Source organism: Nipponia nippon, unplaced genomic scaffold, assembly GCF_047370975.1.
Source record: "Nipponia nippon isolate SJK-2023a ecotype South Korea unplaced genomic scaffold, ASM4737097v1 scaffold_3, whole genome shotgun sequence".
Taxonomy (NCBI): domain Eukaryota; kingdom Metazoa; phylum Chordata; class Aves; order Pelecaniformes; family Threskiornithidae; genus Nipponia; species Nipponia nippon.
In genome coordinates this window covers 29,355,001-29,379,827 of record NW_028262347.1, presented here as the reverse complement: position 1 = coordinate 29,379,827, position 24,827 = coordinate 29,355,001, and the positions used below count along the sequence as shown (strand labels likewise).

The 24,827-nt window shown below is 36.4% G+C and overlaps 1 protein-coding gene across 12 annotated transcripts in view; it reads left to right on the top strand.

Moving 5' to 3' along the window:
• FOXP2 (forkhead box P2) overlaps nucleotides 1-24,827 on the top strand; it is a 440,831-nt gene that overhangs the window by 341,062 nt on the left and 74,942 nt on the right. Inside the window, exon 2 of one of the 12 annotated variants that reach the window (XM_087764526.1) lies at nucleotides 10,019-10,089. The exons of the other annotated variants lie outside the window; for them this stretch is intronic. The gene's annotated coding sequence lies outside the window, so the exon portion shown is untranslated. The remainder of the gene's footprint in view (nucleotides 1-10,018; nucleotides 10,090-24,827) is intronic. 12 annotated transcript variants of the gene reach the window in all.

The window sequence follows — 24,827 nt, the reverse complement described above, 5'->3', positions numbered from 1 at the left end:
GTGAGGTACCTCATTATCCTCCTCCAAGTCAGTCATTCAGACTTCTCCAGTTTATGTATAGAAAGCTTAGGCACATATATTGCCTGCTATCATGACAGGTATTTCCTATCAGTCTGTCACTGTCATCTCTTGTCTTACATAGGACAATCCTTTCACTCTGTGTCTGTGCAGTGCCTTCAGCGTGGTCCTGGTCAGCAACATGGGAGCCTTCGTACAGCTGCAGTAATTCCCATGCTGCTGCTGCCGCTTCTGAGTCTTTCATCGCCTGTGTGATTTACCATGTGCATTGAAGTGCTTCATTCTAACAGGATAAAATACGGCCTTACGATTCATTTTTCTGCATTACTGATTCAGCTGGAAGTTTTTGGTGGTCTGACCTTTCTCGGGGACAAATCACACTCTTCTTCTGTGGCCTCGAAGTTTACTTGCAATTGCAGAGCATGCACATCTCTATTGCATCTAGTAAGAAGACTCGAGTATTTTCAATCTACAAGAAATATTTGTAAATGTCTCAAAAATAAATATGTTTTTAAAATAAGACCAAGCAATATGATTCAAAAGGACATTCAAAAAGCCTTTGACACAGTCCTTCACAAGTGATTATTAGGAAAACTGAATAGTTCTGGGTGAAAGTTAAAGTTCCATCATAAGTTAGAAACAAGTTAAGAGACAGAAGATAGAGTAGGAGTAAATTGTCAATTTTCAGCATGGCAAAAGGTTAACATTTCTGTCTACCACTGACCTGTACATTAAACAGCATTGTTTAATATATTTATTAATGAGCTGGAAAATGGGCTGAAGGATATCATATGTGTCAAAATTTAAAGATGACCAAAAAACTTATTTAGCCTTATCAAGATTAGAGATGACTTTGCGGCACTCCAGAGGAATGTAGAATGGTAAGTGAATGCCATGGTGGTAGAAGACAGACAGTATTGATTAATATGATGCATATTGAAGGAGTAATTTAACTGCTTACACTGATAATGTGACTGTTTGCACTGATTGTTAAAAATTAAGTATAATCACAGTGTGGGAGAGGAAACAAGTTGTATCTTCTTATAACAGGCACGTCTTTCCTCAGTCTACAGTAAAAAGAAAACAAGGAAACAATCCAAGATTTATGAAAATTGAGAGATGTACTGACAAAAATATTATAATACCATTTTTATTTTGATGTATGATCTCATGATGTTATGCTGAATTTGGGATGTTTCATTTTAATATAAAATACCATTCGGTAGCCTGAAGAAGGATGATTTCTTTTTTCCTTCTCTTCACAGATACTTCTGTTATGCAGTCCAACTATTTCAGACCATACATTGTGTCTGTATGTAACACCTAGCAAAGCTGTACTTTGAAAGCCACAGGGGAGTGTGGTTTCATCCCCATTCATATGTATCTCTGTGTGAGAGTCTGCTGTATGTAATAGTTTTTATCAGTGAGCTATTATTTCAAAACCAGGGTAATTGTTTTTCTATATAAAATATATTCTAATTACAAATGTCATTTAGGTTGTTTCTAAAAAATATTAGCAGAAATTCTAATATTAATAATGCTAATAATAATTTCTTAGTTGAGAAAACAAAGATTGCATTTAGTGTCTGTGAAATTTCTTTGCTCCCTAAATCTTGAACAGATAGAAAAAAATTGTCATTTGAAAAACTGATGGAGCTTTGGTTCCTGAAGACCATGATATCAGGTTATTTACCCAAATCAGTTACCCAAACTGCACTAGAACTGTCTTTGTACAGATAAGTGAATTATCTTTTTAATATATGTATATATATGCACATTCTTGTGAATTGTAGAAGCTTTTCATGTTTAGCTTACTTGTATAGTGCTTTGTTCTGCTTTATACTCGATCTCTCAGTCCTTTCCTGTTATATATAGTTTTATGATTCTAGACTTTATTAGGAACAAAATATACCACAGCCTCTTCATTGTTCATATTGCGGGAGCACTGTATTAGTTGCAGTTTCTGAATTACTGCATAGGAAACTCTTACTTTTTATGACCTGAGTCTCTTCTTCTTGGAGCAAGTACTTTGGTATCTTTGCACAGTTCCTGCCAAAAAGGTGATCCTCATTCAGTTGTCTAAATGAGAAAGCTTTCACCTGAATTGTGCAACATAGGAAAGCATAAGACTTTTGGTCATACTCCTTCTACTTCTGTCTCTCTAGGCTTGGACTATATGCCCCTGAAGAATATTTATTGTTTATCCTATTGAACACTACAGTCATATCACAGACACTCCAAGTACTGTTTCTCTGCTTCTGTTTTGTTTCTTTTTTTCCTCTGTATCCTGTCGTATTGGGACTACAGTATCCTGTGTTCATGTGTAAACTGGATTTCTACTCCACACAACATCTTCTGTTGCTGTCTCAAGAATGTGTAAATCTCATCAGACTAATAGCAGATAGGCCTTGTCAGGACCCTGAAAGATGAATGCCAAGATTTGTTGGATACAGTCCATAGCAACTCTGTAATGGTCCGATCAGGAGGGACATGAAGTATAAAGATTAAAACTCCAATCTCTAAATCCCTTGGCACTGTCCTGTTCTTTAAGAAAGACACAGTATTGCCTTCTGATTGCCGTGAATAACCTGTCTTTTTCAGTGCAGTGTAGTCTTTTTCATAGGACCTTGAGATTAAGTTTTACTGATATATCTTTAACCATCTCCTTTCCTTGGACTGCCTTTCATTTTAGGATTTCATGCTTTTTAAATAAGCCACATCCTTCTTTAAAGAAAATTTATTTAGCTACACTAATCTCTTAAATCAGCTAAACACTCAGCTCTTGTCTTGAGGACACGCTTTAAAGGACATATCTTTGCACTTCTGTAGATCTTTGGGATAGAAGTTGTAACTAGTCGTACAATAGAGTTTGTTGAGAAATCTGTGGGTGAGAAACTCAAGAACTACCAATAGAATGAAGAATTGAGCAGAAGATGCAAATATAGACACATGCAAACACACAAAGACAGGATGTCTGGAAATTCAATACAAAATATTGATTATTCCCTGAATAATAGAATACATGGTTTCCATTTCACTTATTACTTACAGTTCAAGAAAAGTCCTGCTTTACTTATTCAAAGACATTTCTTTTCTGAGTATGCATGCAAAGAGTGCCAATACCATTCTGTAAATCTGAACTACACCAAACTACAAGCTGAGTGCACTGTGCTTTCTTTCTTTGTAGTGGATGGTGCACATTCTCAGTTGGACTTTTGTCACCTTGTGTACTGTAGTATGAAACCATGAAACTACAGGTGACAATTCACGTTTAGAGTAGTGGGCCTTTTCCTAACGTGTGTCAAGCATAAAGTGCCAATTACATCACGAAAAAAGCCATTTTTGAAGTGAGTAATTAATTACAAAGAAGACCAGGATAAAATAGGAAAGCAAAAATAAAAACAAAACGAGTTTAGTTTTTGAAACAAGACATACTCTCATTGTCAGACTTCAGCTGGTTTTAAAGCCTGTTGAGTAGTTACACATATGAGAATCATTCCAGTTAATATATATAGTCCTTTAGGACTGAAAATATCCTTCAGTTTGTCCAATTGACTAAATTTCTCTATGAACCAGCAGACTGTTGGCTCCATTGTTTCTGTTGAATTGTTCTGCCACAGAGATAGGTAGCTGCTCAACAAAGAAGGATTCAATGTCAGCTATGGAAATGTATGTAGAAAATTACTATATGTTTCTCATTAATGGTTTCCTGCATTTATAATTGCACAACAGCTGTAGATGCTGGTAAGACCACTTCCTTTATTAAACAATGTTTGCAATATATGTTGTTTTTTTAAGTATTTGTCATGTAACTCTTGGAAGGAAAAAAAACAACATATGAAAAAGAGAAACTACTTATTGCTAATTTTATTTATGATATTCATCTTTTCATCATCTTTTTCCAACCTCACTTTACTCTAGGACATTTTGATCATTTTGGTTTGTGTTCTGTATTTGTTATCTGTTGTGTTTTGGGGTTTTTTACCTCTGGTGGATTGATTTGAAACTTGTCCACATTTACAAGTAAGGTTAAACAGCACCAGCAGTGTCACAAGAAAGCAGGGAGCGATGTCATTGCTGGAAGGATGGGGGAGTGTCCTGCACAGCATTTTTCACACTTCTGAGCAGTATCCTCTTGACCTTCAATTTAACTTTGAGACAGTCACTCTTAGCCAAGAACTGATTGCTCAATCATTTTACCCGAATGGTCACATCTTTAGGAAACAAGATAGGCACACAAGAAGGAATGGCTTAGGGTGACTTCAAAGCCTCTTGTGCTTTGCCAGCTTGCAAGGTTCCTTTATGTTTGGAAAAGCTGAAGAAACAAATACTTTGTGGAGGGCCTTGAATGTGAGGGCTTTTAAGGAAAAAAACCGATTAGCCACAAATTCTCTGAATACCTTCCTGGGTGGGAAAGTTCAGAGGCACTTAATACGCTGTTTACTTCAGCTATGACATGCAGATAGCAGGAGCACCTCATGGCTGAGTATGTTGTTTTCTCAGTGGGATCACAAGACTGCTGTTGACTACGTCTGCATCAGGGACCTTATCTTAGTCCTTTCACTAAGACTTTCAGTGTGGAAATGCATAATGTGCAACTGAAAATGTTTCATGGCTCCACAGATGAGAAGGGAAGAGTGTTCCTTAGGCATGTTCCACAGATGTGTGTGGTCACCTGCTCTTCCTTGTAAAATAGTTCTAAAGAAAGGTTTGTAAAGCTACAGCTAGTCATGCATGCACTGAGCCCTCTAACTGAGATGTTGCCTATCTTTGCATGTGATATCAGCTCAAAACTTCTATGTTGTTTATGTCCAGAGGAGTATGAGAGGAGATGATACTAAGTCAGATCCTAATATCCTGTCTTTGCGAGTGCCCACTCCAGGTGCCCAAATGGTGGGCAGGGTGAGATGCTAAGACAGGATAAAAACTTAAGATCCTTTCCATTTACATTCTCCCAGGAATGTGAGGCTCAAGAACTCTTTGTGTTCAAAAGCTTGAAATAGATTTTTCATCTATGAATTTATACATTTATTTTTTAAAATATGTAAAGTTTGGGGTTTTTTTCCTTACCTGTTCTGTCAAAATTAGTACTTTATTTCTTTTTTGAATGTATTTAGGTCCTGTTTCCAGGCATTCAATCTTGTTAAACTTCGGAGAAAATTAAGAGAGAACAATGTCAACATTCCTATCACAGGATCAGACTTCTCAGATCCAGCTAATGCTCTTTGACTGTGCTTCAGAAGCTGTAGATCAACTTCTTCAGCAGCTGAAACCTGGCAGATTTAAACTAGATTTATAACATTATTTAGTTGCAGTGAAATCATTAAAGTTCTGTATCGTAATTATGAGTGATTTCACATACCAGCAAATCTCTGCACAAAAGCTTGCAAGATGTGTCTATGGTATCTCCTTGTAGTTGCCTTCTCTCTCTCTCTTACTCAATCTATTCTCCTTTCTTCCTAGACATCTGATGATTTTGGAAGTAAGGACATTTCTTTATTTTCAGGATCTCGTCTGCCATTTTGTCTGACTCTTATAGATGGAACGTATATAAATTTCTCTTTCAAGCAGACAAATTTTGTTTCTATAGTCAGCTGGGAAATATTCTGGTGACAGCTCGCTGTTTATACACATATGCCAAAAAACATAAATACCTTTTCTCTGATCAATGTTTTGCTGTACAATATTGAATTATAAAAAACAACAATAGCATACAAAAGGCTTATATAGATCAGTGTCTGTAAACGGAGTATCACTGATCAAGCGTACAAAATTTGAAAGGTAAGGTTATTTCTTTCCTACTTTGTCAAAGTTGCTTTTTGTGATGAGTAGACAAAGAATTATATGGAGTTTCAACAGTTTACCTCCTCAGAAAATTTGTCTGCAAAAGTAATAGTTCAGCGCATTTTAATTCTCCATAAGAAAAAATTTGAAGGTGTTGTTAAAGCTAATCAATGCCGCCTAGCTGATGGACAACTATCTGTAATTTTATTCTGGAAATCTTCTGAAGACTGAGGTTTCTGGCTGCCTTGGAAGCTTAGCAAGAAGAGTTTAACTCAGACATTGCTTACTAGGATCCAAACAAAAAAAAAATCACCTAACTTGGTTTGTTCTGAGTAAAATGACAGGGAAAACAAGAGCCTTCATACAAGGATTAATTTTAGTTCCATTTTCTTCTCTGTGCACACTTTATGTTTAGATGCCATTTATAAATATCTTATTATCATTTGTTAAATTTTATGACAATTTATACCATGCCTGATGACTGTAATTCATGCATTAAACATGTACACGTATTTTAACAATATTTGCATCTTATAATATGCTTTGTAAAGACTTGTCATAGACTCATCCGTTAAACATTTATTTTACAAATACATTTTATAATATGCTATGGTAATAAACTATAAAAAAGTTGTCCCGCCTTGTAATATTTTCAGATGGATGAATAATGCATAACAAATTCTACCTTCATTTAAAACATGACCTCTATTCTGATGAAATCTGATACATTGTCTGGATTTATGGTCATCACTGAGTTGTGTGAGGTGCTGTCAATCTGTTTTCTGATTAATTTTTGTAATTGATAAATTTGGATTAATCTGTAAATATTTACAAAATAATATCGTTTGTTTTTTTCTATTATTTTATTTTTATCCACCTGATTCATTCAAACCAAATGTACCAACCCCCATCATTCTGTGAGCTAATTTTCATTCGAATCATTTCTGGAAATTCAATTCAGTTCTCAAATTGATTATCAAAATGGTGATTGTTCCCTTGCTGGCTGCCTAAGTTTGTCATATGTATCTCTAAAGAGGCCTGTGCTACTGTCACATCTAATCTTATGAGCCATGTAAAGCTGAAGGGTGTATAATATTGGAAAAGTTTATACTGAGCTACTATACAATAAAAACATGTTTTTACTCTTTCTTATTTTTAATTTTGGCAACATCTGATTTTATATACTTTTTTAACTTATGGAACTTTATTCAAAACAAAATTTTGCTTGAATAGGTATTGCCATGAGAGTCAACTCATTGACTATCTGACTTCCTGAAGCATCATGATGATTTTTTCAATAGTTTTTTTAGTATGAATGTTAGTACCTAAGATTCCCTGACTGGTGTCTCTGTGTGTGTGCATGCATGTGTAGATCATAACATTTTCATTCATTTTATTCCACAACAAGGGTTTTTCTTCAAAATAAAAGGGAAAGAAGGGGATTTGAGGGTTGGTTGGTTGCTTGCTTGGTTGGTTGGTTGGTTCGTTTGTTTAGGTAGGATATAGAGTATTATAGGAATGTCCATACATCTGGTGATAGAAGGAAATGATTGAGCAGTTCAGCAGTGTTCTTCGTTTGTTACCTTCCCATACCTGAACAAAACCAAAAGTGGATGGCGGTTTTACTTTTGCTGTTCACCTGGAATAAGTTTCAGGGCATCACATCTATCTGATGCAGTCTGAACGTGTGAAGCCAGGAGTAGTCTGGTTCTACATCTGTTTAACATAAATACAAATGACTATTGCAGGTGCATACTAAGGGGAAGTCAACATTAGATAATTGGTCTCTTGGAAGGGGGCTTTATTTCACCAGACAATAGATGGTTACACCTTGTCTCTACCATTCACCTTAATAGTCCAGGCTCAAGAGCCTTTTGTCACCATTCATAGTCAAGGCACTTCTAGTCAACACATTGTTGTCAACACATAGTCAACGCACTTTTAAGAGACACTTTATCTGATCTGATTTAGACATCTAATTAGGATATAATGAATTGTGCCACAGAAATGCCTGGTTTTCTCCTTTGATTATACAGGTAACCTCAGATGACTAGCTTATATGCAGGTGTCTGTAGCATAGACGTTTTGCATATGGTAGACCGATATCCCCCTATTCCCACTTCTATTTTTCTTTCTCTTTTTTTCTTCTAAATAAATTACTGCTTATGAAATGAGCTGGGCTTATTGTCGATAGAGCTTTACCTCTTTACACAGTGAGCATATTAGACTACATTCTACATAGTCAAACACACTCTGTTTAGATTGCATAAATTCTGTTATGGAAGATGCTCTGCTCATAGAGAGAATAATTAATTCTGTTTCAGTTTGCTATTTTTCTGTTAGTGTTTCTCATTAGGTGAAGGCAAGCAACTAGTTCCAGTTGGGATATGGTGTTCTGGTGATGTGGCATCTATCCTATAGCATCGAGACTAGGACACACTCATTCTATGTGGGCTTATAAGCATTCATGAAACTTCAGACTAGTCATCTAAGTACTGAAATGGGTTTGGTAAAGGTGAATTATTTAGTCTTCTGTCACAAACACTTTAGCCATCACTTCTGCCATTCTTTTAAGATGGTGTCATAATTTGAACAACATTTGCTGTCTTTCTATAAAAATCTAAAATGCAGCAGTCATTTTTTTGTTAGAAAATTTTACCTATTTTTTCCCCAGTGGTCATTTTTGTTAGAATCATGTCATCTTCTTTACTCATCTTTCAAATTATGAGTTTGATTGCCTTATTTTGTAGGAGTATGATGACTTTTAGATTTAATTTTATTAAAATGTTTCTAATGTGTAACAGTTTCACTGGATTTCTTAGTTTTGATTGTGCACACTGTTTCTTTGAATACATCAGAATGATGCAATATCCTGGTAGTTTCTTAGTTCTCGTCTGTTATATTCTCATCTATTATAAACCACATTATGGTTGCAGAAGAAATGCAGTGAAAATCTGTATTATGTGATGGGAATTTCTTTTTTTAAGTTTGCTCAGAAAGCACAGAGATTCCGCCCTTCACTGTATTTCTTGGCAACTTGTCATTCTTAAATATATTGAATATATATGATATATGTGCTTTTGTTGTTACTTGGCTGCTTCAGGATTTCTGTAGTTCAGATTCATCGCATTCCTTGTGTTCTTGGAATTGTTTTTCTTCATTTCAGGTATAGAAAAGCCTATAAGACGCATTCTAGAAATTTGGTTTTGCACATTGCATATGTCTATACATGCACATACACAAGTGTGTATTTACATAGGCGGATGTCATATGCAATCCTAGTAAAGGTAATAAACTGCAGGGTTGTTTGTCGTGCACTTTTCTCAGCTGAACTTTACTAGTCTCCTTCCTTTCCTTCTGCCATTCCAAATCTCTGCTGTTAACACTAACAATAATTTCCCAAGGTATTATTTTCTGTTTTCTCCTTTTTTTTTTTCTTTTACATGTCAGTTCTTTTCCCAAAAGCACAGTGACTTGTGGGCCAGAAGAGAGAATGTCTGATCCAAAATTAGTGACAAATTCAGTATCTTACCACATACTGAAGCCAACAGTAGGGTCTTTATATCACAGGTTGAGAGGAGATTGTAGCTGCCTAGTAGATCACACACTTGATTTAAGCCCTGGGAGATTAAGATGCAATAGATTTTTAAACTACAGTATTAATATGCATACAAAAATAATTTAAAAGTTATTTTGGTATTTCTAAGATATAAAAGTTATCAGACTCCCTTAGACGTACATAATTAAAAAATTACCTTTACAGAAAGGAAAAAAAACTCTGTGATGAATTTTAATACACTTATGAAGATTTTTAAGCTAGCTTTTCTTTTATTTAATTCACATTTCCTACATACATGATGATGTGATGTTGTATAAAGGTTTTATTCTAGTTTTGTTCGGGAGAATCTGCATAAATCACGTATGGTTTCACCATTTGTGAATAATGTGGCAACTCCAAACTCATGCCAATGAAACCATCATACTATCATATCATATACTGTATATAACATACATACACACTTATAATGAGGTAGAGGATAATACTGAAAATCTCTTCCCTCCAGGCTTGAAAAATGACCAAAAAGTAGAGGTCACTTTTTGTGCCTTGGGAAAAATAGATCAAGAAATTAAAACTCCAATCAATACCTATAACCTTAAAATGTATTTTAATGTTCTGCAGCTTCAGTTACCCTCAGCTGAAGCTTCTCTATTTTAGCTTACAGGGTCTTGTGACCTCAGCCCATAGCAGAGTTTCAACAGTAATAGCGACAGCCATCTTGGATAAATGTAAGTGAAATTTTTCCTCATTTCTATAGTTTCTGTCCCTCACATTCACTTTTGGAGTTTTGTTTTTCACTCAGGATGTAGACAGTATTCCTGACAACACTTCTGCTGTGTGCCAAGTAGCATGATTGGCACAAAGTAGCAGTAAAGCAACTAAAAGTGGGACTTTTTGCCTTTTAAATGTCACGGTATCAGACTCATCCTGTGCTTTTGAAATACCAGTATGATGGCCATGCAAACTTTATTTTACCTGCAGCTAGCTCGATGATAGTTTTCATTATCAACCATAATTAATCTGCAAAGAGAGAAATAGTACAAAAAGACTTTGGCTATATAATCATGTTTTACCTAACGCTAAGGATGAAATCTGGGAGAATTCAGAAAATATTTTTCTAAGAAAACGTTTGCCTTCTTCAATCAGTTTTACCATTTCAGTTCTGCTTCAGGTCAGATTGTGGTAATCCGTTCCCAAACTTAGCTCTGCATTCACTAACTATTCTATAAATCTGGTGCTGGAGCTGGAGCTGAAAAAGTATACACTTCATACCTACTGCCTGTGTAACAACTTCCAGAAGTATGAGATATGGATGAAGGACATCTGCCCACTATTGATTTCTGAGGAATACCAAATACCGCAGATGCTATTAAAGTCAATGTTTTTTCAGAAATTGTCACATTGTAATGGTGGGTGCTCTATTATCCTAATAGAAACAGAAGAAAATAGAAATAGGGTTATTCATTCAGAAAATCCTGTCCTGTATGCTGATAGCCTTAAGAAGCTGGCGTTTAGTAGTAACATACAAAAGATACCTGGACTTAGGTCTGATTCAGTATTTAGTCCTGAATTGGCCTTTGTATGAATTCGCCATTTGTGAACAATGTGGCATCCTTGATCTGTTAAATCGCCATGCCACCCCTCCATCTTCTGTTTGTTCATATACATAAATATGTATGTAACTTACAGACATACCTAAAATTCCAAGTTTTTATTTACATGTATAGGCCATAGTTGCATTGTAGCACTGTAGCTACAACAGTACCTTTTTTATGACCTCAGGTAGCTAAACACATGGTTGTTCAAATGCAGCCTGTTCTCTTCATGTGGTTTCATAGGATGTATCTGTCATGAACTCTACAAAATGAAAGGCAGCATGTATGCAGTAGTTAAGGCTAAAACTAGCAGAAGTGAAACTGCCTCCATCCGTCTGTCTTACAGACATGTTATTCAAAGATACATAAGGGGCAGTCTTGGTGTTTTACCTGCAGACCTATAGACAGCTTAAAAAATCATTAGAATTCACGTCTTCTGGCAACTATATCGTTATATTAATATCTCCATAATGGATGTGAGACCAAATCACATACAGCAGGGTCTAGAAGCTGTGAGAGTATAAGAACGTGTAGTGAAACCAGTTGATGATTACCTTGAATTTCTGTATGTCTCAAACTTTGGTATGCCATGTAGGTGGGAGGGTGGGCATTGTTATCAGCTACACACAGAAATCAAGTAGTAAAAGAAATTGCATGCCCAGAGCCTATTCTTTTTGACTAAAACTATATGAATGAAAAAAAGGTGTAAGAAATGTTAGCTTGGCTACCGGTTACTAAGCAGGAATGTACTGAGTCATGAAGAATAATTCCTAAAATTTCTCAGAGGAAACAGGTTTAGTTGAAAACCCATGCAAACTTTGAGGACCAATGTCCTCAAGGGTAAAGTCGTTTTATAATAATTACCATAAATATTCATTTAATTTCAAAAGAAGAGAAGGTGTTCTTACATTTGTCATTGCAAGACTGAGTTAATGAAAGACCTTTGGAACCACTGTCAATAGGAATTATGTAGAGATTTTGAATGTGAGTATAACATAAAAGATCAATTTGTGAGGAATTTCATGAAATCAGCACTATAATGATAGCAGTTTCAAAACCAGCCATACCTATATGCTTATCAAATACCGGTTATTTTGCTGGAGCCATGTATGCCAACTTAAATTCATTGCTACTACAAGCTCAGTCCTACATTTATTGTCTTTTTGACACTCTAGTTTATGTGACATCTCTGTCCCATTAAGTGATGTGGTCCTTATGTACAAGAATGATCCCCTGCTTTGATAACTGCCTCAGTCTTGTAACAACATCAAGATTATTGAATTAATAGAATGATAATGTGATTCCGTACATCTTGTTAAAACAATATTCCCCTTGATAATGGATAGTTAAAGTGTGTTTTATTTCCTGTTTTTATTATTTATGAAGCTCTTCCAGTTATCTTTGAACAGGGGAGACAGACAAAAATTAAAAGTATGTGTTTATATATGTCAAACTTTGGTTTTTTTACTAGAATATGTAGCATGTTTAACATTTGGTGTGCATATAAATAATACGTAAAATATGCATATGTAAATACATATATATGTCTCAGTGCAATGTTGGGGCTTATATGTCTCTCATTATTTAACGCTTCAGTATGTTACACAAGGACTTTGAAATACAGTAGAAAGGAGTTTGTGAAAAAATGTTATAGAAAGGGTGGTAGAGCATGCTCAGAGGTTGTACAATGTGAAAAACTTGCTATAAAATGGTTTAAGATATTCAAAAGCCAGGTGCTCACAAATCCAGCCTCCTAATCCATTTGGCCACATAGATATAACATTACGTACTTTATACGTGATACAAACTTCTGGAATTTCAGTTTCTTTTTTATGTCACGCTATCACCTTTCAAAAAATCTAGCTGGTGCAAGAGGCATTCGTGCTCCATAGTAAAAAGTGTAAACTACCTCTGAGGATTTTGTCGAGATACTAAAGTAACGAGGGTACTGGTGGTGTTGCAGTCATAAATATCTAGTTACGTTATTCTTGTGGTTCTTCATAAATTGTCTTTACATCCTCCATGTATAAAAGGCAGAGAAATGTTAGACACTTACTAAAGAACTAAAGTCCATCCCCACAGCATATATTACTGCAAATGTAAATTTTATTCAGCCTGAAATCTCCTTCCTTTTAATGTTCCCTGCCCAGTGAAGTCTAGACGATTGGAGTGAGTTGGGGGTTGTGGAGATGGTTTTTTCAAAGATCTGTGCACCCAGAGCTCCCACCGGAGTTCATTTCCAAAACCCACACATCATGCCATCACCTACAAAGTAATGAGAGATTCTAATTGTTCATTTCTCAGTGCCTTTGCATCTTAAATTGGGAGATGTGCTTTGGTTTCATTCAAAATTCATTCATTTAAAAAATTACTTCAGGATGTCTTACATTTAGCAGAACTTAGCAAGAGTATGGCTTTAGCGACTTTCATTGCCATTCAGAAACTCCCAGTAATGACTGGGTCATCGCTGCTGACAGGGAGACAGACAGATGCATGTATACATCCTTTTAGGCAGCCCCCAAAGCTTTGCTCCTTCCCCATGAAAAGGTAAATAGTCAGCTTAAACCTCTTCAGCAACTCTATAGGATGCCAACAGCATGTCCCCTTCTCTATTACCTGGGTGTCCTATTTGCGTTCTCCTTCCTTGTGTAAATACTGGTCTAATTTCCTTGTGTTCGTTACCACTGTTTGATATTTGTATAGTGTTCATAAAGTTTATAGAGAAAGTAAAGATACCTATCATTAACAACTTAGTAATAATCCTTAACTGCTCTTTTTAATCGAGTTGACCATTCGGATCTCTCTCTTTCTTCTCCTTAAATGTTTTTTTCTAGCACTTGTTGTGACTTGTAACTGAGTCTGAATGCCCATAAAATAGAAAACTCTTCAAATGAAGTAAACTGGGTTTTCTTTACGAGTTTGGCAAAATGATATCTTTGACCTCTGTAAGCTTTGCCATGGTTGGGAATAGGAACTAGCCCACTGAATCAAAAATGTAGCGAAAAAACGTAGCGAAAAAGGTGAAATATTTTAGCAGTAGCAATACAATTGATTCAACATTGAATATTTCATTAGAACTTCATTAAGTATTCACTTTACAACGTTTTTAATTATGACTTTTCAGTACTAAAATGCTCTGAAATTTGCTACGTGAATTTTGTATCAAAAAAAGATATTGAGGAAGCTGAAATATTCCTACATTTTCAGAACAACATTTTTAATATCAAATTAAAAGTCGGTCCAAGGTGCATAATGTTAAAGTCAAGTTTGCCTCAAAGCAAAACTTTAATTTTGAAGTTTCCTTCACTAATATTTTTATAAATACATATTGTAAAATTTGATTTTAAAGAAAAAAAAATCTGGATTGCTGCCAAGCAATATTTTTAACCCTTCAGAATTGCTTGTGAACCAAAGAAGTTCCTTTTCATGTTGCTGATTATTGCTCATTTTTCTATATATTTAAGAACTTGATTGCTTTTCTGCATATTTGGGCAAGAGGGAAACATCGCTGTAGCAGCTGAAAACCTTAGCTATAGTTTTAGTCTTGGTTTATGAAACACTGTAGTTTTGAACTTACTTGCACCTCCAAATGGAAAATAAGTTTTCAGTTACTAGTTTTAATTTAAAGGCAGGTCTCAGTGTCTTCTTACAGACCCGAAGAGCTGCGGAAGCTCTGGTAAAATGAGAAGGTAGTACATGATCTTTTTCTTAGAAGGAGTACTGTAAACACTGTATATATGTGAACTGTAATACTGTCTTTTGTCAAAAGGATAATATTCTAGGTCATACAGTATTTAAATAAATACTTCTGGACTTTGGTAAGCCCAGGTCTTGCAATGACCTTCATTCCCTAGGTCAAACTTGGGGGCAAAGCAGATGCTGAGTTCAGGTCAGTACTGATTCCAGGGCTGGGTCAGGTATTTCGGTACAAGTGTGCATTTTCTTATGTTTGGAAGATAAACTCAAGCATGAAAACAGCTGATGAAGTTTTAATTAATGTAGCAAGAATTCAATAAGAGAGTAGTAGTGAAAAGCATTTGTTTTTACCATTCCGTTACAAAATATTCATTTTGTCAGTAAATGGCATTATTTTTGTCATCATTAATTATATCTTTGCAAAACATTCACAGTTTTTTATACTTGTAAGTACATGTCTACAAATAATAATTGGCTTTAATTGATGCAATGGAGAATTGTGTTAAATGTCCAATAACTTTTGGAATATAAGCAAAGTGAGAAAGTGTTGGAATAGACTGCTGGGGGTGTCATAGAATCTCCCTTGCCTGAAGTTTGTAAAACATTTTGGACAAGTGTCGGTCAGAAACAAAGCAGTTTATTCTGCTTTTGAAGAGAGGGATGGGGTAGCTCACTTGCCAAGGTATCTTCTTGTTCTGCAATTTGCATAATGATTTTTTAACAAGAAATACTTTTATTTTAGCTTGATTCTTTTAATGAAATGAGTTCAAATTAGATTGCTAATGAGTGGTTACAGCAATTATGCCTATGTGTATATTTAGTGAACATCGGTTTGTGAGGTTTTTTTATGAGTAATCCAAATAGTATGACAAAGAAGCTACATCTATTACTCTTAGAATAAGTATCTGAATTCTATTAAGATAATCTCTGAGTAGTTTCTAAAACTAAATAAAAGTGAGAGGCAAATAGAAGTTTGTACAGAAAATACTTGTTAACAGAAGTCTATGGCTCAAATCTTGAAGAAGGTTCTGTGCTTATATCAAATCTACACTATGATGTAAGTAATACTGAATTTTCATAGGATCAAAGCTTTGTGACTAATTGATTTTGTGTCTAGAGAGCCACATAAAAACAAATTCTTATGAATCTATAATTTTCAGTGAAACAGTGCTCGGAGAGCCTTGGAAAGTACTGCTTTGTTAAATGCTAGGAACTTTTATGAAAAGAAATTTTGAGCAACGGATTTAAAAAATAAGGACTTAAAAGCTTGTTACTTTCAAAACTAACAGAGAAGATATTTCCATCCTCTTCTCCATCTTAGGGCTCTGGTTGCTCTCTGAGGTGTAGGGACTAAGGGGGTTGAATTCAAGTAAGGGGGAGCAGGGAGAAGAGCCAGCTGTCAGCCTGCTCCGGGAGCTGAGGGAGCCATTGGCACTTGCTAGCCCAGTGCATAGGCTGCCGGTATTGACCTGGCGCAGAATAGTTGAGAGAAAAGGCTGAGTTTCTGGAGCCTGCTGGTTAACCAGCACTCCTGACAAGTCAGACTCCTGAATGCAGGTCCTCACTGTGGTTTCAGCCCCTGTCCAGGTTCTCCTCATTCACTGGGGGAAGGGGACGTGGGACATGGCCCTGGCCATCGCAGCCTTTAAATGAAATGCATTAAAACCCACTTTTGTGTCTTTTTGAAGGAGTCAACATTTTCAGTTTAAGAAGTGTCAAAATATTGTCTTTTTTTCCTATCTGCTTGTCAGAACTGTTTTTTTTTAGCAATATGCATTTTGTATGGTTTGCATTAATTTAAACTTAGGGTGTTGTTTCATACGGCGCTTGGCTTGAAGTGTGCTACTTCTATTTCTGACTGAAAGGACTTGTGAGTCCAAAACATTTTTCTTCTCCTGGTAGGCCTATTAAAGCTCTTCATTTCCCTACAAACGTTACATCATAAGAACTTAAAAAATAATGCATTCTGTTTGGTATCCCTGGGAGTGCTATATATGTTTTTTCCTGACAAGCAGCCTCCGATATCTAATAAATCACAGTTCTGATAATCTTTTGAAAAGATAAATAATACTTTTATTTTATGAATGTGTAGTGACATCCTTAACAAAAATATATTCTTCAAGAAATATCAACAGTGTTTGAAGGTAAGTTAATGAAGATGTGTTCACATATTGTAATAATCAAACTGTTATCTGTATACAAGACTGAAGAAAATGTGTTGCTAGGTGCTGCACCATTTTTGTGATTCCTCTTGAGAATGAGTTAGCTAAAATGAAGGTGCTCTGCCAGCTTTATTTAAAGATCCATGCTTAAAAATGACTAATTTTATGGCATGTATTTTCTGTTTATGTGCCTGTCAGTTTTAAACAGCCTTTTATATGCAAATGCGTGATGACAGTTCTATATTCTGTGTCATTTCTTCACTAGAGTTTTTCATGCTATTGGAATAATCCCTTAACAGATATTTATAGAGTTTTTACTGTTATTTTGACAAATCAGACATTGTTATTAAAATGATAAAAGAAAGTAATTTTAATACTTTTTGCATTGGAAGTTCTAAACTTTTTAAAAATTATGTATGTTTCCTAGCTCTATTTTAGTAAACCTTTTACAGAAATTGGGTCTTTTTAGTTCCATTTTTTGTGGTAAGAAAAATCTGTACTTGGAACTTACTTCTAAACAAGTGTATTACTAAAGATCCATCTTTGTTCCTCCTTCAGTCATTTCATTGTATGGGCCGATACCAAATTGTGTGTTCCCATAAGTTAATTCATGAATATCATACGCTCTACCAGTATTAAATTTGGCTCCTGTTGGAGATAGATCGTTTTGCCATAATTTTCAATATAAACAAACTCAGGCTTATTGTCTATAATTTTTGTAGTTTGGAAAAGTTATTGCTTTGCCATGGCCGATGTGCTCACGAGGTGACGAATTGGGAGGATTTCAGCTGTACTGTTCATTGCAGCGCATGCTTAAGCCGTGGCCGAAGAGAGCACTCTGTGATTTCTAAAGGAAACTGTAAATTTGCCTCATCTCTAGGTAATGCTTTGTATTTTGATGCTAAGCCGAGGCATTAATTTAGACTAAAAACAGAGGCTGAGAAAACAGAATACAGTATTTCCATAGTCTTGAACAAAAAAAGTCATTGGCAGGTGACATAGAAAGACGGTGAAAGGACAGAGACACTCACCTGTGTCTAATGAAGGAGGTGACATTTCAGTAAATGGAAGGTACTTAAATATATACTGTGCATTGGCAGTCTCCCAAGACTGATGATGGAAGTGTGTTTGAGGAGAGGAGCAGCGTATTGAAGAAACTGCTGCTTTGAGCTGTACTATGAGAGCGGGAGCGGGGACTGGCTACAAGCCTGGTGGGAGTCACCAGGCTAGCAGAAACTTTGAAAGGATACCAGCTGCTGAAGCCATGGACAGCTTTCAGAGCTCTTCTTGACAGAAGTTGTGAAACTATATTGACCCCAGTTTATTTGCAAGATTTCTGTATTGTTTTCAGGATGTCTCTGTGTTAATGGAGTTACTCATGTGAATCTTCTGTGGTTTGAGAGTAACACATGGTACACAGGACAGTTTTTCTGCCACTGTCACCCAGGAACCCTGTGGCCTTTCACATGAACTAGCAAAAAGTCCAGATTCATCTTGCCTAACCTAAGGCATTTAACTTTAGATACCCCTGTTAGAAGCAGAGTCAGTCAAAGCTGTGTCTGTAGTAGAAAAGAGAGGCAGACATAGACACTTCTGGTTTTACATGGGCTGGATTAGTCCATGGATTTGCACATTGTCTTCTGTTGTCTATAGGAAGTGCCCAGGGCAAGTAGATATATCAGTCAGATGCTTAAAATGATGCAGTACAAACCTGGTCTAAGAGTCACTGGTTCATGATGAGATACTATGAGATTATTAAAGTTAATATTCTAATGAGGTCCTTGTCAGGCTCAGGTACCTAATAGATTGCTTCATGATGTCATACCTTTGTATATTCATCTGAGGTGGGAGTTGGTATGGGACAAAGAAAGGGAGACTTTGCTGTGACAAAATCCCGTGTTACAGTTTATGTTTCCCATTGGATCTCATATTACTTCTTCCGTTCTTCTGATCTCCATAAGCATTTTTCTCTATTAGATGACACTTATGACATTTCCTTATTAAAGTTAACCAAAAGATTGAGTTATTGCTCTGTTACTCACTTTCTATATTATTTATTTCTGAAAAGACTAGAAAGTACTCAAGCTAATACCCATGTCATCTCTTGCAAAATTGCCACATGATGGTATATAGTATAAGAACAGTGGCAGAAAATTCAGTATGTACACCGGGACAGATCTGACTACAGTCTTCAAACACTGCATTTTTTATACGATTAGGTGTTTGTATGAACAAACAGCAAGACAGATAGCAAAACAAAATCAGGCTGTATTTATAGAACAGGAAAATTTGAAATCCTGTCATTTATATGACACATCACAAGAACATGAAATGCTGCAGTGGTTTCCAGTTGGCTAGAACATTAAAACAAAGCAAATGTTAGGTGCATGTGCAGTTGTAAATGCCTATGCCTATGCCAAGCAGGTGTTTTTGCAAGAAAGTGAGTAGCAGATGATTATGCACATCCTAATACTTGATATGTAAACAGACATCAGATCTGAGGTTTTTGCAAATTTTGAGAATTTCCAGCCTGAGAAATTAATACTAGGGTGGCTTCAGGATAGTTTTATGCCTTCTTGATCCTGGTTAGAGTAGTCCACATGAGGCCTTGCAAAGAGCGTTTGGGTGTACCTCCCTCCCTTAGTGGGAGTCAGTATTTTAAAATGTATGTTACAGGTTTGAGAAAATAGGACATTGTGGCTTTAACATTATTAAACATGTTGGTAGAATCTAGACTGTTCTATGGCTGCTGTTTATCAAATAAAAACTAAGGATTATCTTAGTCCTCCATTTGACCGTCCTTGTAGCTCATGTTCATATGGGAATATACTTTCCATACTTTCTCCAAATCTTTTGAGAGTATTTTTGTAAATGCATCCATGTAATAAAAAAAACAAAAAAAAAAAACAAAAAAAAAATCCAAACCCTACACTAAATGTTGTACATTGCATCATTTATTTTCCTTTTAAAAAATTCTGTACATACTTTTTTACTGGGACTGTTTCCTACAGAAGAAGTGTGAAGACCATGTATTAATTCACTAAAGATCCATTAATCCGTTTTCCTCATGTCCAAGAAACCCCACTTTTCCATTATACACCCCAAAGACACATAAACAGTAAAACTGCTGACAAATTACTCTAAAGTCTGCAGCACTGGTTTTAAAATTATAACTAATGAAGGGCTGTTTCAAAATTGCTATGGAAAGTTCAGATTTACATGAACGGGTACACAAAAGTTGCCTGGCCTGACAAGTGTTTTGTTGCCCTAGTTCTGGCCTCCCTTGACAGTGCTGGTCACTGTTTTCTTTCACTGTTTAATCTGTGGCTGTCGCCAGAGCTGGACGGGGAGGGCTACTCATAATGGTCTGAAATGAGCTGGTGACTGCATCATCTCCTTATTCTCTTTACAGCCGGCTTTCCTCCACTCAGTGTCTCATAGCGCACAGGATTAATTTTCTAGCAGTGAAGAGCTAAAAGCAGCTTGCTTCATCTGCTCTTCAGGCTCCAAGAAGCAGATGGTTAGGCTGCAGACCTGCATTTCGTGATTGGTGGTATGGCCCCCTTTTATCACAAACTGTACAAAAGAGCCTAAAAGTCAGTGTGGTGGATAGATAAGGGATTTGATTCAACCATCAGATAGGAAAATAGGTGGATTGGACTATTCCCAACACTCCTCCTTGAAAGCTGAGAAGTGGCCATATGTCAGCTGCTCCGTGGGTCAAATGATAGTCTTTATTGCTTAAATTTGACTGGGGTCCATCCATTTTATCCAGAGGTAGGAGCAAGCAACACCAGTTCATACCCGTGCATTCCTGATGAATGTACATAAAGCTATAGAATACTTGTCAGCGTCAGCAGGGTCAAGAGGGAACTTTACTATTAAAGGCTGCTTTGTCTGAGATCAGAAAATGCTTCTTTTATCTCTACCTCAATAACATCCATAAGATATGCTACTGATATGCTTGGATACTCCATTTTCAATCTTCTGCAACTGCGGCATGTGCCTTTGCTATGGCTGCCAAGATTCAAAGGAGAGGGGGCAGGATTTAGAATGGAAACCTTGGATATGTTTTGTGGGTCCTGGGCAAGGTAGCAGTGATACCCAAATCATTGTGATCTGGATCTCTTACCTTTCCATCTGAAACTGTCCTTAGCTGGGGTTCTTATCTCTTATGTGCAAGGGTTTTGTAACCCTTGAGTTACTAAGCAGCTCTGTAGAAGAGTAGCTCTGTAACCCACGCACTGGCCACAGTTTATGCCTAGAGTATGTTTATGTAAGATGGAGATAAAAATTATGGTCTGCCGTTTGGTCCCATACAAAGTTATCTTTATTTTCCTGTTGGTGACAGCTGCATGTTGTTGCTTGAGGAATGGAAAAAAAAAAAGATTAAATCTCAAGACCAGTAAAAATGTATTTTTAAATATTCATTTTTAATAAATACTTTCTTAATATCTGATTGATCCCGTGATTAGCCACAGAACATGTAAGCAAGCTCATGTGCAAATTTAGGCATAAAACAGTGTGGCCAGACTTTACATGAGCATAAACAGCAGCTGGAGAAAGCCCTGGCTCCTCCTCTTGTTAATGTGCCAGTTTTTCTAAGCATCATACAAGTGAAAATTGCAGTCTTTTCCACATCTTTAAGCCCAGTGAAAAGGTAAGGTCTCAGCAGTCCTCCAGGGGAAGCTGCATTCTGCACCATGCAGCCTTGTAATATATATAACACTTACAAAAGGGCAGCTTCAACAATAATGTTGAGCCTGACTCTTACTTTATTTATATCAATTTCCACTGGGATTGTACTGTTGACTTCAATGGCCTTTTAGTACACTGTGTTTACGTGGATGTAAACAGGAGAAGAATCTGTCCAGAATGTATCAACACTATATGCATGTAATCAGATTGTCAATATGCAACTCCTATACATGCAGCAAAGTAGAGGTCAGAAAGGTTACTGTGTCTATCCTTGTTCTGAGGAGTGCAGCAGACTAAGGCACCGGAGTGTCTCCATGCACATAAAAACCATCAGCCTACAGAGATTTGAAAGTCTGGTGCTTATACATATATATGCTTAAATGGGACTCTGGCTTGGGGATTGTCTAGCTTTGAAAATCATACTACATAGATGCTGATCATGCACGTTCAAATAATCACAAAATAGACCCTGATTCATTCTCCCATTTTTGGCACCAGGTGAAATGCTTCGTTTTGGTCACCTGGGGTTCCCTGGCTAGTTGGTGAAAAGAAGGGAACACATTCAAAGTCAACATTTCAAATACTCAAGATTTAGTTGGGCTGAATTATTTTCTAATTGTATTTCTTTTTGTGTTTACTATTTGAAGACTTTTCTTTGGGAAAGTGAAGTCGCCTCCGTTTTGTATCTGCAAGAATTGTTTCACACTCTTCTGCTTTAAACTGGGAAAAGGCGAGAGAAGAGCTGTTCTGCTGAGCTAGGAAAGCTATTTCTCTTGGCTAGTCTTTACTTCCCCTTAAAACAGAAACTCTTAGAGGGGGTCAGAGCAATTATCCACTTCTTGAAGACCTAGGAATACAGATGAGAGCCTTCAGCCTGCCGCACATTTTTACAGGATAACGAAAATGCAAATGCAGAAAATTTTAAGGTGGTGGTAACTGAGTATCTTGGGACGGGGTTTGATTTGGGCATGGGAGGAAGGAGTATTTCAACTGGTTTGGATACATTTTGTTGGAAATTTAGAGTATCAAATTAAACTGTTTAAAATGCAATGTGCTATTGTCAGTTTGGGGTTTTTTTTAAACAAATAGAAACCTAAGGTCAGCAGTTCTGCTGAAATTTTCTAAGGCTGTCTTGTGTGTATTGAGAATTGAAACACAGCAACAGTTAAATAATCCCATCATTTAGCACAGTATACTGATTTTCTCCAACAGTTAAGTAAGATTAATAAAACATTTTAATTGATACCTATTTATGTATATACTAAGAACTGTCTGTAGGTAATACAGTTCTGGTTTGAAAGCATACAGGGTATCTCATACAATTCCACCTTAATAATGATTTTGGTGGCTCTGAATGGCTACACATGGATAGTTCTCTTCTTCTTCACTTCTGTGGGGTTCAGTCGTTCGCTGATGTTTTGTAAGGAAATGAAGTGTTCGCATTGCCGAATGTTGTTACATGCCTACATCGGGATGTTCCTCACCTGATTCAAGCTCTCACACAGAACAATTCAAAATTCAGAACGGAGCTCAATTTATTCTGTCTGAATTGCCATCTAAAGGAGCTTCTCTCTTTCTTAACTGTATCAATAGTATATAGACACTCCTCCTAATTTAAACTGTTAAAGTTACAAGCTGTGATTTGCCTGGCTGTAGGCAGTCTGCGTACTTGCTGGCATTGTCTTGTAGGAGGGAAACAGTGCAGATGGATCTGGTTTTCTGATACGCAAATAGTACAGCACTTTCAGAAAGCTGGTTTAGTCTGTAAGCCATACAGTCCTCGAGCTTTCTGTGGGTCTTGTAGTTCATTATGATGGTAATTTTTTACGAGGACTGTAGCTCATTAGAAACTGGACTGGAAACTGGAAACTTGGAATATTATTGGCCATCAAATAGTTTCAGCTGGTAATAATTCCTGGGTGTCATTGACCTGGGGCAAATTTGTACTGTTGCCCTAGAGCTTCATATCCTGTTGCTCACATCTCTAATCCGTAAAGCTTTAGATAATGTTTGTTCTTGAAACACTTTCAAACTGGGAAATAAGTTTAAATTTCTCTTTTAATTCTTGTTCCTGTAGTATTTGAAATTTATATATTGATGAAGAGCCTAAATATACATTGCTGTATACATGAATCAGATATACCTGACTTTTGTATGGGCAGAGCTGTCAGAGGGGAAAAAGACAGAGTATCTTGAACACAACTAGCATGTTTTGACATAGGAAATACAACATAGCGGGGTGTTAGTAGTCTTTGATCTTTTTGCTTAGCCAGTTCACAAGTTTCTGCATTTCAAACTTCCAGCATTTGTGTGTCTTTTCATTACTGCTCTCCCATGGACAAGGTGGGATACCTTGGGCAAGTCGAGTTCTTTCCGAGGAGTCTCGCTGCCTGTAAGACTTGAAAGTGCAATTTGCCGTAAAGCACTAGGTAAGAACACAGAATTTGAAATCCATTACTCTGCACCGCCGAGGTTTATCCTGAAGAACCTTTATGTACACTGACCATAGCTTGAAAAATGATATCACAAAATCAGAATGTTTTCATTCAGTTATAGTATTATATCCAGTGTAGCAGGAAATGGTTTCGCATGACAGTACACATGTAAATGTCAATGCATATGTCATTTACAGTATATCTGGGTGTTCTGTGAGTTTCACAATGATCACGTTGGAGAAGACTGTTACACTAAATAAAATGTGCTTAGTAAAAATTGCTAGCAATTTTTTTCTAGACATATAATGACATGGTAAGAATACAAAACAAAACCACCAGAAACAAACCATTTCTCAAGCAGTAATATCTACAGGACAAGTGATCTAAATTGCTGGAACAGGGAGAGTTCATCACTGCACTGCAAAAGAACTTGAAATATAACCTAAAGGCAAGTGAAATACTGATTCCAAGCTTTGAAATAACAGCAACAAATTTACCTACAGACAGAAGATGCATGGAAGCAATAAACGAATTATACAAGTCTTACACATGCAATCTGATTATTCTGACCAAAGTGTTAATTGGATCCTAACTGCCAGATCTGATATCTGTAGTCTTGTAGTGGGAACCTTTCAAAGTGATGAACTGTAATTCACTGAGCTGCTTGAAGCACTTGTAATTTACTGCATGTCATGCTATGAAGAACCTGACCTAATGGACTTTACATTACCTGTAACGCTGGAAACCTTTCAATGGAACTAGTTGGTAAAAAGTAATAGTGGAAGTCTATTCAGAAAGAGGGAACAAAACTACATTTTAAACACTGTTTTATATCCATATAAAAAGTTGGTCATTAAACAAAAGATGAGCAACCCAAGTC